Source organism: Coregonus lavaretus (assembly GCF_964263955.1).
Source record: "Coregonus lavaretus genome assembly, chromosome: 4".
In the NCBI taxonomy this organism is placed as follows: Eukaryota; Metazoa; Chordata; class Actinopteri; order Salmoniformes; family Salmonidae; genus Coregonus; species Coregonus lavaretus.
The window spans coordinates 24,634,825-24,650,179 of record NC_139991.1 but is presented as its reverse complement, the minus strand read 5'-3'; the positions used below and the strand labels follow the sequence as shown (position 1 = coordinate 24,650,179).

The 15,355-nt window shown below is 47.9% G+C and overlaps 1 protein-coding gene across 3 annotated transcripts in view; it reads right to left on the bottom strand.

The window, feature by feature from the left end:
- LOC311127345 (ankyrin repeat domain-containing protein 11-like) overlaps positions 1 to 15,355 on the bottom strand; it is a 118,477-nt gene that overhangs the window by 38,005 nt on the left and 65,117 nt on the right. For 2 of the 3 annotated variants that reach the window (XM_084159173.1, XM_084159175.1), the window contains exon 3: positions 12,835 to 12,902. The exons of the other annotated variant lie outside the window; for it this stretch is intronic. The gene's annotated coding sequence lies outside the window, so the exon portion shown is untranslated. The remainder of the gene's footprint in view (positions 1 to 12,834; positions 12,903 to 15,355) is intronic. 3 annotated transcript variants of the gene reach the window in all.

Here is a 15,355-nt window from a genome sequence, read left to right as displayed (position 1 = left end):
CGTGGGCCGAGCCTCTCCATACGTTTAACAGTATCACATGACCAGCTAGCACGAATGTACACACAGAGAATGAGAGGGCACATATCTACTACTCCGCCATGAGCTGCAGGTACTATATCTCCACACAGCGAAGTAACGTTTCTAATGAAAATCACAGAAGCAGGGTAAGGAAGTACTCTTTCCCCATTGAAAGCAGTTCAGCCAAGCCTCTTGTATAACTGGATTATAGCCCCCGTCCAAATGTTGTGAATGATATACATTCACACTGAAGGAAAATATTAAACGCAACAATTTCAAAGATTTTACTGAGTTACAGTTCATATAAGGAAATCAGTCAATTGAAATAAATTCATTAGGCCACCATTTGCCTCACGCAGCACGACATCTCCTTCGCATAGAGTTGATCAGGTTGTTGATTGTGGCCTGTGGAATGTTGTCCCACTCCTCTTTAATGGCTGTGCGAAGTTGCTGGATATTGGCGGGAACTGGAACACGCATCCCAAACATGCTCAATGGGTGACATGTCTGGTGAGTATACAGGCCATGGAAGAACTGGGACATTTAAAGCTTCCAGGAATTGTGTACAGATCCTTGCATTATCATGCTGAAACATGAGGTGATGGCGGCGGATTAATGGCACGACAATGGGCCTCAGGATCTCGTCATGGTATCTCTGTGCATTCAAATTGTCATTGATAAAATGCTATTGTGTTTGTTGTCTGTCGCTTATGCCTGCCCTTACCATAACCCCACCACCACCATGGGGCACTCTGTTCACAAAGTTGACATCAGCAAACCGCTCGCCCACACGACAACATACACGCACGTGGTCTGCGGTTGTGAGGCCGGTTGGACGTACTGCCAAATTCTCTAAAACGACGTTGGCTTATGGTAGGGAAATTAACATGAAATTATCTGGCAACAGCTCCGGTGGACATTCCTGCAGTCAGCATGCCAATTGCACACTCCCTCAAAACTTGAGACATCTGTGGCATTGGTGTTGTGTGACAAAACTGCCCATTTTAGAGTGGCCTTATTGTCCCCAGCACAAGGTGCACCTGTGTAATGATCATGCTGTTTAATTACCCTTCTTAATATGCCACACCTGTCAGGTGGACAGATAATATTGGGAAAGTTGCATTTATATTTTTTGTTCAGTGTATAATCATGTCGTAGGTACCAGTCAACTCCATTTCACTCAAAAGTTACTGTGGGTCTGCCAGACTGGATAATAGCTCAGTGAGGCGCACACACAAACACAAAAGACAACGAACACACACACAGGATGGAAATAGAGTCAAATAAATGCTGTGCTTTGATGCGGTATGGATGATGTCACTCCTTCTGGCACGCTATACCATGTGACTGAGTGTAAGAATTGGACGCACAAAAAAACAAACAGGCATCAGAGAAATGGGAAAGGTGGTAGAAATAAGCCATCTCTGTTTCTGCCTGAGGAACTAGAGAGGATGTGGAGAGGCTACAGCCAGGACTAAGACATCCTCTCTGCGTCATATCACTGTCCCTCCGCTTCTCTTCATTTCTCCCTCTATCGAGCCACTCCCTCTGCGGTCAGACAGAGGCCAACGCTTCAGCTCACTGCGGGATGTCGTTCTTCCACACACACATACGTGCACACACACACGCACAGCGCTGATGAGGGGTATTCTGAAGGCCCCTGCTGCTACTGCGAAGATGAAAGGCAGATCGGTAGCCCCGCCCCCCCCAGCCACTCCTAACTCAGGCCTGTCATCAGCTCCACACCACTGCATTTCCCACTAAAGCAGCTGCTCTCATTCTAAAAATGTAGAAAGCTATACCGCCACAGACCCAGCAGCTGCACATAGTCATTCGGCATGGTGGGTGTATTTAGGGAGATTTGCCATATTAATTCTCTCCATGCCCCTCTACCAGACACGAAAACAACTGCACAGTCCTTGGCATTCAATTTCTACAGCTGTAATGTCTGTTACGGTTATAGTATATGATCAATCACCAGCCTACACTGTCCATCATTCATCGTTGTCATAATCATGGTTTGCTAGATCACAGCAGTTATTGAGAGCTACCTAATGAGGGGAGAGTAGAAGCCGTGAGGCCTTTCCTGCTGTGTGCACCATACCAGCGGCTGTGCAGTCTATTTACATTTCATATAAGAGAGGGGCGCTGCAGCTAGCCCTGTTTAGTGTGCAAATAGAGCCAGCCTGGCCCACTCCAGTATCCAGGCAACCAGGACCCAGATTGGCAGTGCTGCCCCTGACCCGCACAAATTCATTTCATTAGAGGCCTTTGTAGGGAGGGGGAAAGACAAACACGGCGAGTAGAGATAAATTAAGGTTGTGATGAACTGAGGGGCCTGGGGGAGGAGATGGGATGGAGGGGGCTCTGTCTCATCTCTCTCACCTGAGAGATCATAGGCCAGACAGACAGGACAGGACCTCCATCCAGACTGGACAGCGCCACCTGTCCAACCAGCAGTCTCTGTTCTGAGAGCAGGGGGCTAGAGAGGCTGGGGGCTGCAATCCAATCACTTCATCTGATATTCTGAGCACGACAGCTTTCCCCTACACCTTTCCCTCTCTCTCTCTACTGTGGAGAGAGCACTCTGACCAATACAGCTCAGTGCTGCTGCTGGAATGCGTCTCTCTGGTAAATCATCTTGTCTTTCTCTGCCAGTGACCTCTGCGAATTGAGGTTGTGCCATATATTCTGCCATGCATCCGGGAAAGCTAGTAAAATCATATCGGAAGGCTTCATCTCTTCGTCTCTGACTCACTCATCTTAGTGCTCCTCCCCCTCCATGCATCCTTCCTTTCCTCATCCTCCTTTCTCTTCTCTTCTCCTCTCCAAAGCTCAGCATCTGATCCTACCATCTCCTGCACAAACAGAAACGAGAGAAAGGCAGAGCGCCTGACATAGCCACAATAATAATACACACTGGGCTTGTTGCCTAGCAACGCGGGGACAGGGCACATGTACCAAACGAGCTGGCAGAATGAGAGAGCGTGTGAGAGGGGGGAGGGATGGAGAGAAAGCCAACATAGCTGGAGTAATAATGGTAATGCATGCCTCTGCATACTAAGCCTAGCCAGCAATGAGGATCCATTTCTGCCCTTCACCTTTGAAAGAGTAGGGCTATTTTCACTCCACCCTAGTCTTAGAGAGAAGGGGATATTCCACATTAAACACCATGGATACACAGACTTCCAGGCAGCAACAGCGACATGTCCGGGGCACATTTTGTGCTCCAATTCTCCGGGCTCGAGAGATGCTCGAGGTGTCACTGTCATCATGCTGCCCAGTTTCCTAACTAGCCTCCGAAAAAAGAACTATGAAGAGCAATAAGGAGACTGTGTAGTTTTCCCTAGCAACCAATGCTAGCCAAGTAGCTACCTAGTTTGCTTTGATTCAATTAAGAGATAAATGGCTGATTATTATTGAGTAGCTTGTATCTAGGAGCAGGAGTGTAGACCTTACAGTGAAAGTGACGTACTGGGCCGTACGCACTACCCTCTGTAGTGCCTTGCGGTCGGAGGCCGAGCAGTTGCCATACCAGGCAGTGATGCAACCAGTCAGGATGCTCTCGATGGTGCAGCTGTAGAACCTTTTGAGGATCTGAGGACCCATGCCAAATCTTTTCAGTCTCCTTAGGGGGAATAGGTTTTGTCGTGCCCTCTTCACGACTGTCTTGGTGTGCTTGGACCATGTTAGTTTGTTGGTGATGTGGACACCAAGCAACTTGAAGCTCTCAACCTGCTCCACTACAGCCCCGTCGATGAGAATGGGGGTGTGCTCGGTCCTCTTCTTTTTCCTGTAGTCCACAATAATCTCCTTTGTCTTGATCACGTTGAGGGAGAGGCTGTTGTCCTGGCACCACACAGCCAGGTCTCTGAACTCCTCCCTATAGGCTCATCGTTGTCGGTGATCAGGCCTACCACTGTTGTGTCTTCGGCAAACTTGATGGTGTTGGAGTCGTGCCTGGCCATGCAGTCATGAGTGAACAGGGAGTACAGGAGGGGACTGAGCACGTACCCCTGAGTTGAGGATCAGCGTGGCGGATGTGTTGTTACCTACCCTTACCACCTGGGAGCGGCCCATCAGGAAGTCCAGGATCCAACTGCAGAGGGAGGTGTTTAGTCCCAGGGTCCTTAGCTTAGTGATGAGCTTTGAGGGCACTATGATGTTGAACGCTGAGCTGTAGTCAATGAATAGCATTCTCACATAGGTGTACCTTTTGTCCAGGTGTAAAAAGGGCAGTGTGGACCGCAATACAGATTGCATCATCGGTGGATCTGTTGGGGCGATATGCAAATTGGAGTGGGTCTAAGGTTTCTGGGATAATGGTGTTGATGTGAGCCATGACCAGCCTTTCAAAGCATTTCATGGCTACAGACGTGAGTGTTACGGGTCGGTAGTCATTTAGGCAGGTTACCTTGAAACATGTTGGTATTACAGACTCAGACAGGGAGAGGTTGAAAATGTCAGTGAAGACACTTGCCAGTTGGTCAGCGCATGCTCGGAGTAGACGTCCTGGTACGGCCTTGTGAATGTTGACCTGTTTAAAGGTCTTACTAACATTGGCTACGGAGAGCGTGATCACACAGTCATCCGGAACAGCTGATGCTCTCATGCATGTTTCAGTGTTACTTGCCTCGAAGCGAGCAAATAAGTAATTTAGTTCATCTGGTAGGCTTGTGTCATAAAAATATAGGGTACTGGGATTGGTGGCAATTGCACACCCTTATTTACCTTGATTGACTCCTTTTAAATCAAGTGAACGGATTTAGAGGCACTTTAGCTAATTAAGGGCTCTACCAGTGGTGAGGGGTGGCCCCTGATTCGAAGGAGTGGAACTGGGGTAGTAGAGCAGGGATTGGGCAGAGACAGACTGATTTAAGGAACAACTACAGTAAGGCGAAGGCAACACACGTTGCTCTAAATATCACACTGTCTCTACATAAGCCTGGTAGATTTCACCCTCTTACTTACACTAACATAAAACATTGAGGCTAGGCTGGAGCTTTAAGCATGAATTCAGAGGGAACGTGCATGCCGAATCCAACCTCCATGATGTGGAGAAACATTTCTGAAAATGGGCCAGTCGATTACTCTGCCTACGCATCATGCATGCACACATCACACACGCGCTTAAAACCATGCACACAAAGCACCCAGCTAGCTTCATACCTGCAGCCCAGCAGGCTATCTCCATAATGGATAGTAAATCTGCTTTTCTCTACGATGGCTCTGGCATCACTAGTAGGTTGCGCTGAATGGTTATTGGATTTCCACCTAGTAGTGTACATGCATTGGCCATATAAAAAAAGAGCATTTCATTATGCGTATTCATACAGATCAATGGAGCGTATAACAGGGAGTCCATCTAATCAGAAGTGCATTTACATTGGGCCTATCAGCAGCTAGGAGGCCGGTGCTACTGCCATGGCAGCGAGCTAGATAAAGCCATGCTAGACTAGGATCCCAGCAAAACAAAGCCTAGGTCACTGCTACAATGGTACTGCTAAACTATTTATTTACTTCCATGGGACCTGTTTAGTGACATTACCGTAACTCACTAGGGGCCATTATCCGACCACACACTGAATCTGCTTCTCAAAGATCTAGAAATTAATCTCAGTGGATCCCAAAGATGACAAACAAGACTGGGCCATCTCCCTCTACTTCCTCTGAACGCAGAAGGCAGCTGGGGGTAATCACAGTTGGTCCTCAGAGCTCAACAGCCAATCTGGCTGAATGTATAGACAGGAGAGCCACCACGGGATTAGCCCCCTGAGCAGCTTCTCACAAGCTCCCTCACACGCATACACACGTACGCATAAAGGCTAACACAAGCCTCCGCACCTCACTCAACCCCCTACACACACCCCTCACTCACACCCACGCACTCTACAACTAATGAGCTGAAGCTTAAGCCTGGACTCACAGCCCTGAGAGGGGGCAGGCCTTGAAGACCTGCCGGGCCTCTGTGGGGGAGGAGAACATACACACACGTAAACAATGTAGGCTTACACATGTGCGTATGCAGACAAACATGCGCCTATGGAGGGCAAAGAGCAGCACATCATTGCAGGGCCTGGTTGCAGAATGTAGAGCAGTCAGAAACCAAGCTCTGTTCTGTTCATAATCCCTCAGCTGAAACACTGCCCTTTACAACGCGCTGTGAACGGCGACAGCATCTTAAACCCCTCTGAGCCAGGGACAAATCAACTGCTCTCACGTAGGCAACACAGAAACACACCACCATTCACAAAGCTAGGCTACATAAACAACCAGTTAGTGCTTCACACACCCACACACACCCATATCTGTGGAGGGAGCGGTGTGTTGTTCTCCCTCTCTCTGGTGTTATGTTTCTATGCTTGGCTGATCACGTGGCCCTGGCACACACAATAACTGTGGCGTCGGCATGGTCCTTCTAGGAAACAGTGAGAATAGCCATGACACGCAGACTGATAACAATTGGAGTCAGAGTGCTGTGGCCAGCCATGCCGCACTGGTAGAGGTGAAGGCTGCAGCTCCTGCCAAGCCAAATCATGTCAGGATGAGACTGCAGCCAAAGAGAGGTGGGGGAACGGCAGGACGAACCCCACCCCCATCAAACATGCCCTTACTACCTCACACTGGAAATGAGGCCCGTCTTTCAATTCCCTACTCCTGAACTGAAATGAACACACGTTATGGGGGACTGACACTTCCGGCTTTGAAATTATATTACAGTCTCTAATCAAAATGCTAGCGGTAAGGACACCAGGGTACTATCAACGTGGTGTTTACCATGTACTGTGCTACAGCTAAATCAAATGAAAGGAGAAGAAATAGCTAGCATGGTTTCCCAGAACACATTCAGCAGGAACGTCATTGCCTACCACTCAGTGTGTATAATCAGGTGTGTGTGAAAGTGTGCGTGTGTGAATTAGTGTGTGTGTGTGTGAATTAGTGTGTGTGTGTGTGTGTGTGGTCGTAAGAGAGATAAATGTGAGGCGCTGTGACTAGGGCTCCATTAATTAAGGATTATGGGAGGAGGTAAAAATAACCGTGGAGCGGAGCTGGATAATGAACAAAGCACAGAGGAGGAACACAGGGAGATGGGATGTGACCTTTACCAACATGAATATGAAAACAACATCAAAACAACACGCCATCAAGCTCTGCCTGCACCCATCTTGTCGTGCCGGGGTGAGAAAGCTGTCAAAACCTTTCCCAGACATAACGGGATTACGCAATCATGTGTGAAAGACACTCAGTAGATTACTGATGGGATGGGAGGCGTGGAGCTGGCAGGTTTACCAGAGAGAACATGGCTCGAGAGGTTTCTCAGGCCTCTCAGCCATACTAGTGTTGTAAATGTCTGCACTGATGGGTCTGGGTTTCCTACTGGGAAGTGTGTGTGTAGTGCTGTGTGTCTCAGGCAGCCTGCCAACTGTCCCGGCTGGGCAGTAAGAGCAGGCTGGGGCGCCAAAACAGGCCGAGGCCCCAGAGCCCAGACCACAGGCAGGCTGACAGGGGACAGTTGGCAGGGCTGCCTGAGACAACAGCATAAACAACCATAAGTGGAAACCCGATCCCTCACAGTGGAAAAAACCCTCAACGCACCAGGCAGGCAGAACAACAGCAGAGAAAACACTGCCATTATGCCACCTCATTCCACATGGAGCCTCTATGGCTGGGGAGCAGATTCACAGGAATCCTGGCCTGACACACACACTCGCCTTCTCTTGCTCTATGGGAAGTTGATTGGGAGCGTTCCGGGGGACCAAACAGAATGCTAATTTGTCCTGGTTCAGCAGTAGCAGTGGCATGAGAGGAGCCGCTCCCTCAGACCCCAGATGAATTATATATCAATGAGCAGGATAAAAGGCCCCTAACAGCACAGCACAGCAGTCTGAGAGCTGGGGCGGGGCCTGGGGTGCTGCTACGCACCCCCAAATGCCCAATGGGAGGTGGCTGCCTAAAGAGGGTACAGCCAGGGATCCACTGTGTGTGTGTGTGTGTGTGTGTGTGTATGGCTGGACGAAGGGAACCAATTGGCTGGAAAACACTGAAAGCTTGGCCAAGGTGAACGTCACACTAACGAGCTCAGAAGTTATTTCCCAGCGCCCACGCCCCCCTGGGGATCGCTGTATAACTTTGGAACATGTTCTCCACCAAGCACACCAGCAATTACAGCCACAGATGACCTGGAGCAGGCTGGCTCCACTAAATATGCTCTTTGCTTCTGAATACATTCCACCTTTAGCTCGGTCGTTCAATCGCTCTCTGGTCTCCCCTTTCTATCCTGTCTGCAATGTTTTCCTCCCCTTCTTATTGCTACAAAATGAAATCACCATTGGCCACCACTGAGCCCCACATATCCAGGGCAGCCCCCTCCCTCAGACAGACACTGTGTCCACAGCCGGCCAGCCCTGAGCCACACAATGGAACAATCAATACTCTCATTAGACAAAGTAGACCCGCACCAATTAGTGGTTTGGACTAGTGCCATCCAAGAACCCTTCCACTGAATCAATGACACTGGTCAACAAATATGGCAGTTTCCAATGACTAGGCTACCTGTATGGCTAGCCAGAGGGGATGTGAATGGATTAGCATGGAGTGTTTCTCTCTGCTGCCTGCAGTGGATTCTAATGCAGGTCTGCCAATTCACATAGGATTAGAGTACATTGCATGAAAAAGAATTGGCCAATGTTTATATGGTCCCCTTTCAAACAGCCAAATGTTTACCACATTCTTGTCACCATTCGCCTTTCATATCACCATTGCTTTTGCCAGGAGGGAGCAAGAGACATTAAACTTTCACCCGGTTGTTGTGATCATTGTCATGGTAACCCCGAGTGACAGCAAGCACGTGAACGCAAATTCCTCAGACAGAAATATGATTACTAGGTCGTTTGGTGGAAATAAAAGTTTCGGCTTTGGAAATACCTTTCAGATATAAAGGTCGAAAAATAGTTGCCGGTATGGTAAAGTTGCCGGGAAAAAGTATTGGTATGAAAGAGATATTATTTCCTCCTCAGTGAGGCCAAGGCAAGCTGAAGCATCACTGAGCTGTGACTGTCTGCCCATTTTATGTGTTACACTGGGCAGTAAACAAACTCTACACATGTAAGGAGAGAAGAAAGAGAAACACTTGATTAAGAGACAGAGGGTGTATCTGTTTTGAATAAGAAATATGTTGATGCACAGGCAGAGAGAGAGAGAGAGAGAGAGAGAGAGAGAGGAGATGGAGAGAAAATGAGAGGAGAGAGAGAGGAGAGGAGAGAGAAAGAAAGATTGAGAAATAAGCCTTCTAGCTATACGCTCACAACATGATTTCATAAGGCTGATGGAAAGACGGAATAAAAACAGTCTTCCTTCCCCCTCCTCATCGCTGACTACTAGACGATGTGAGAGCAGCAGCCACTCTGAATTCAGAGCACAGAGCCTCACGCTACAGTGCATTCTGGGAAGCCCTCTCCATTAGCAGCGCTGGAGCGGTATACACACACAGGCCTTGTTCAAGGGAGCAGATGGAATTGGAGGAGGTGGGGGAAGGAAAGGAAGCCCGCTACCTTAGTCAAGATGACCTTTTCCTTCTCAGAAAAACAGCTAAGCTTGGAGAGATACCTAGCTAGCACAGAGAGCTGCACAGCACACAACATAGTTTTAGCCTGCGCTAGGCTAGGAAGTGGAGACACTGGCAACAGACTCACATTCTGAGCTTGTACAGACCCATGGACATCTTGGAGAGCAGCATGGCTGTGTCATTCCCTGGGGCAGCACTGCGCCAAACTAGCACCGTTTGCCCTAGTGCTCCCTCCCCCACAATGACTGCAGAGCAGAGCAGGCCTTGAGGCCGGCTGGCACAACGCTCCTGGAGTAAATATTAGTAAATTGGGAAAAGTAATGACTGCAATAAAAGAGCTTTAGTGAGCCTTGCTCCCAGCAGCCAGCGTTGGGTCTGAGTGCTTTTAAGAGGCTCTGAGTAGACTTCCTCACTGATTTTAATACAGGCCTTTATGCCTTTAATGCAAGTGTTAACATAAAGCCAACCCGTTCACCACTTCAACCCAGGCCTCCTCCATTATTGTGGCTCCTGCAGAATGTACCATGTGGAGTACCAATTCTCTGAAGGCTTACATCTGTACCCAGTGAGAGACTGTCTGGCCCTAGTATAACAGTGGTAGAAGGAGGGGAAAGGCTGACACAGTGATACCAAATAATTTTTCTGAGAGAAGATCATCAGTTTCACAGGAGCTATCTGCGTTCAGTAAGGCGGCGTAATGTTCTTCTGTTCACTGTTTACGCCAGTGCAATGCTAACAGGTCACAGCTTTGCTGTATGGTTCCCTATGAGGGTGGCTAGCTTGGCTAAAATGGCTCCAGTGTGCTCAAGCCAGTGAACCAGGGCTGTGTGGGCGGCTTCAGCAGGATATCAGGGTCTTTGGGACACACTCACTCCAGTTATGAGCGGAGCCCTCTGTGTAAAACAAAAGATCTGAGTCACAAGACTGGCAGTCTGTCCACACACGCACTCACCACGAGGGGTTAGCGTCAACAATGACTTCACAAATCCAGACCTTTTCCTTTGACAACCATACACCAACAAAATTGTTCTCTTGCACTCAGGGTAAATGTGCTTTCCTTCAATCTGTGCCTTGGTTGACTGTGGTGGAAAAACACTTGTATAGCTGTGGCTTGAGTTCCCTTCTCATAGTGTCTGTATTTGAGCCTTGCTCCTGCTCCTGGCCCCAGGCAGGACAAAGAGCCCTGGCTATTGAGCCCTGGCCTGCTTTAGCCCAGGCAGGGAGCAGCAGTGTTTGGCCCCTATTGGGTTTCAGCTCTGAATGGATGGACAGGCTTCTCTGTCACAATGGCCACTCTGTTCTGGAGCCTCATTGGGGGAGTGGGGAGGCCGTGACCCCTCAGACTCAGGGAGGGGGTTGATGAGGAGGGTAAAAGGGGGGCGACAGACAATTTGGCTAAAACCAGTGCATTGTGGATTTCTTCTCAACTTATTCCCCTCTCCTCTTTTTCATGTCAAAGAATACAAATGAATGACCTGTCCAGCAGAATCCAGGTGACAGTACTTAACACTAGAAAGGCCTCGAGGGACCCCCATTCCAGCCAATGACGTGTCTTTTGGACGTCAACATTTCAAGCTGCGCCTATCTCTTCATACAATTTGACAATTCATAGTATTGTCACCCACCAGACTATTGTCAATTTAATCTTGTCGTTAGGCTAACTCTATTAATATGTGTGAAATTAGTTTCAATATAGTTTAGGTACAGTTTTGATGGGCCATCTGCGCAGGCTGGCTGGCTGTGATGACTGGTGGTGAATGGGGAAGGGGGGAAATAACATGTCCTCTTAAAACTGCGTATAACACACATTTTTGTTCTTGATATTAAGATTCTAACAACGACTGTGTTGTTATATAGACTTATTTAGAAAAATTTAACATGTAAATTAGTTGTGTCCACATCACGCTGTCAGCTTTTCTAGTGCTAAAAGCACACACTTCATCATTCACATGGATTCTGTGGCTTGCACTTTTACACACCCTGCTATGGCCAGTGTTGGCCAAGCTTTTAACCACATGACCTCACATATAAAGTGAGTCAAATCACCAGACTGACTTATCACATCGTATCAATGGAGGGAAAAGACATGAAAACACCAGAAACACAATACCATTTCCCTGTGTAATTGTGTCTGTGTGTGATTGAGTGAGAGAGTAAATCTCTGTTTATATATATGCGTGTGTGTGTGTGTGTGTGTGTGTTCGTGTTCCAGCTCTGCACTCCTCTGAATGGAAACTCCAGTAATTGACAGAGGCGCAGGCCTGAGGGGATAGTTCTTCCCTTTTTCACAGGGCATCACCACTCTGTCTATAATCAAAGCTGCAAGATACTTCCAGACACCAACTCCAACCAGATGTATGCAATTTAGACAATTAAATCTTTCCCCTAACACTCGGCAGCTCTACCGCAACACAGGCACTTCTCATCAGCCTGAGCCTCATATAGTCCTTACCTACCCCAGAGAGCTGAAGGGGGAGAGAGAGACATCATCAGCTCTCTCTCACTCTGTACCCGTGTCTCTGAAACATCCAGCCCCTCTCTAGTATGCCAGAAAGCTTTACACAGCAGAAAGAGAGGCAAGAGACAGGCAGGCCTCCGTGCACTGCTCTCCTGAAGCCATAAACTATCCCTCTCCTGCCACGCTCCCTCTCTCCTTCCCTCTTTCAGCCTGGAATTTCCTGTTGATGGCCCACTGCTAACGCCCCACTTACTCTCATGGAAAAATTAGACAAGCTACAAACATTTTCTCTCCACTAGCAGGAAGGCAATCAGCGAAGAGAGGGAGGGAATGACAGAGTGGAGGGAAAAATAAGAGAAACGTGTCGTTGAGGGTTTTGGCGTACCAGGAGTTGCACCACACCGGCCCAGAGTCCTAATTATCCAGCCAGAGACAAGGCCTGGTAAGGCTGTAATGATACACCACAGCTCGTGATACAGACACCTCTGGATAGCAGAGATTAGGCCTCCCCTGGTCTGGTCAGGCAGCCTGCAGCATGTGACTGGGCCAGCAGACATGTGGAGTATAGAGAGAGAGCTGCTGATATAACACAGCTCTATCAGATAAGCCAGGCCAGGGAGAGAGAGGAGGACGTTGGGAGAAAGGGAGGGAACATCAGGTAGGCTGGCCTGGACTGAGATGGATGGACGTGGGCAACAGATTGGATGCGTTAGCTAGTGTGGTGGTGGTGTTAATTGGTTTTTGTAAGGGCTGGGTGGAGAAGAGAGTCGAGGAGGGCGGCCCCTGGTCTTACCAGTTGAACAGCAGTGGCACGGGATCCACGACAGCCTGGGCGCTCAGAGGACAAGGGGTGCATTGAGACTGGGGAGGAGAGAAAGATGATACACGCATGAGAATGTGCAGACCGCATACCCTGGCCACTCATGTTCCCTCCACAAAGCTCCCATTTTCCCCCAACCTCCCCCCTAGTGGTTTCCTGACGCTCTCCCTTCACCCTCTGCATGTCTCTCTTATGTTCCAGTACAAATGGACTTGGCCAACACTGAAAGGTAGTCTAATACATTTCAGCCCAACTTAGGATGTTTTCCTCCCATCTTTCCCTTAGTCGTTGTGCGGTTGAGTGACTCATCAAAATCCTCAGTATGCTCCTTACATCAAGAGGCACGCTCACACTGACATAAAAGGAGGCATAGAAAGGGGAACACAAAAGGACACACATGTGCGCACTCCAACGGCTCCTAAAAGTAGGCCAGGGCATCTAGCTGTTCTTCAAGGCCTCTAAGGCCTCTGCGTCATTCCTAAACGCCTGTGACAGTCGTGTGCATCTATCCAGCCTTCCATCCCCCGCCACAAGACTCATGTCTAGTGTTCCCCTGACACACATCTTTCCAGGCCTCCCCTCTTCAGTTCTATAACACACACACACGCGATTGCATAACAGCATGTGGGAGTGGGGGCCCCTGTGCTGTGCTGTGAGGGGGGGGGGGGGCTGGGGCTCCACTCAGTCTCTGAGCAGAAGGCTACATTCATATGCAGATACTGGGGGCCATGTGTGGAGAACAGGAGAAGAATCGCCTTCCAACACTGGAACCAATCACTCGTTCACAGTGAAGACTTCCAGGAAAACAGAAATAGAAACAAATAAACAAAGCAATTAGACACCTTCTTTCCACCCTTTATGTAACTTAAATAGGGCTGCCTTTATAAACAGTCCCAGTCAAATAGGAAGAGGGGCTTAAAGCAGATTTAAATCTCATCTGCCGGGCCTCAGCAGCCAACAGGTTATAAAAAGGATTGGGGAAAGTTGCATGGAGGGTCAATCCCAATTTTGCATAATGACCCCATTTTGAAACTATCATTTTGTCAGTAAGATGGCAACTTTAAGAGCAGAGCACATCCCCTATGGACAGCTCGGTGGGTAGTGTCAGTGCTAAACCAAATAGTAGTCAGGCCCATTTAGAACAAAGCCCTTTTCCCCCCCATCAGGAGAGCTGGGGAGACACACAGAGAAAATGTCCTATAATAGGTCAGCCAGTCACTCACTTTACCAGAGTGCATAAGTAAACACAGCCAGGGAGTGTCGTCTTTTTTTGGTTTAACTGGTGGTATAAACCTGGGATGGGCAGTTAGGACTGGGGTAGATAAATGTAGAGCCTTGGAATGCCATGGCTATTAGCTTGGGTTTACAGCCAAAACACTTAAGATTACTACAAGCTCTACGCAGATGCAAGATTGCAACACTCAATGTCATTTTTAGACACAAAAAGGGGCAGCTCCTTGTAATATCCTCTGGCATTCTACATACTTTTTTACTACCTGAAAATTGAGACGCGCCGTATCATTCCTTCCACAGCCGTGGAGGCAGTGTTGTTGCTTGGTTCCTTGATCTGATCTACAGGCTACATAGACTATTCATATTGTGCATTGATAAACAAATATAATCTCAGCAACTGTTCAAACAGTAAACCAAACAACAAGAATCGACCCAAAAACGTATTTAGTTTACAAGTAATAACTAGCGATTACAGGCTATTGTAAAATGGTAGAACCTGCTGTAGCCAACTAGCTAGCCATGTACTTTTTTCTCCATTATGTTTTATTTTTTTAGCTGATATGGGAATGAATACACAAGCAGCATATCAAACAAGTATAGTGTTTACGGTTACATCAGCAAATATAAGAACATTTGCCAGGGCATATTTTTCCAATTATAAACCTGATTATTTCACATGAAGATGTGGGAAGCTAAAAAGGCAAGCTAGCTAGGCTGCCAACTAGCTAATACTACTAGCAAGGGAAGGTGACTCTTCCTTGCTTTCACAAAATGAAGACAAAAATGTGCTATCGCCCCCTTGTGAATGGGAGTGGGATCGACGAGGATATCACATTACCTAAAAAGGTGTCCGCTACACATGCACGCACGCAGATCAACGGAGTAAAGCGTGTAGTAACCTTTAGGCCTTGCTACAAACAAGAACATACCTGTGGGGGGCCTCTTTCCCTATGACTTACATTTCTTGACATCAAAATGTTGGGTTTAGGTGTTAAATGTCCCGCTAGGCAGTAAAAAAATAAAAAATAATCTGAGAAGGATGTGATTCCCATTAGAAGAAGATAGTTTCCCATTAGACAAGGGGAATGCAAGATGGGTTGTTTCCTGGAGTCGGGGGTTGCATTAGCTTTTAGAAATCTGCATTATCAAAACGCAGACCATCAAAATCTGCGTTTTAAACCATTTCACCTGCATTTTATATTGAAAGTCAACAGTGTTTATTTGCTTAAATAGATTGATCAGGGACGTGCAACTATGGTTT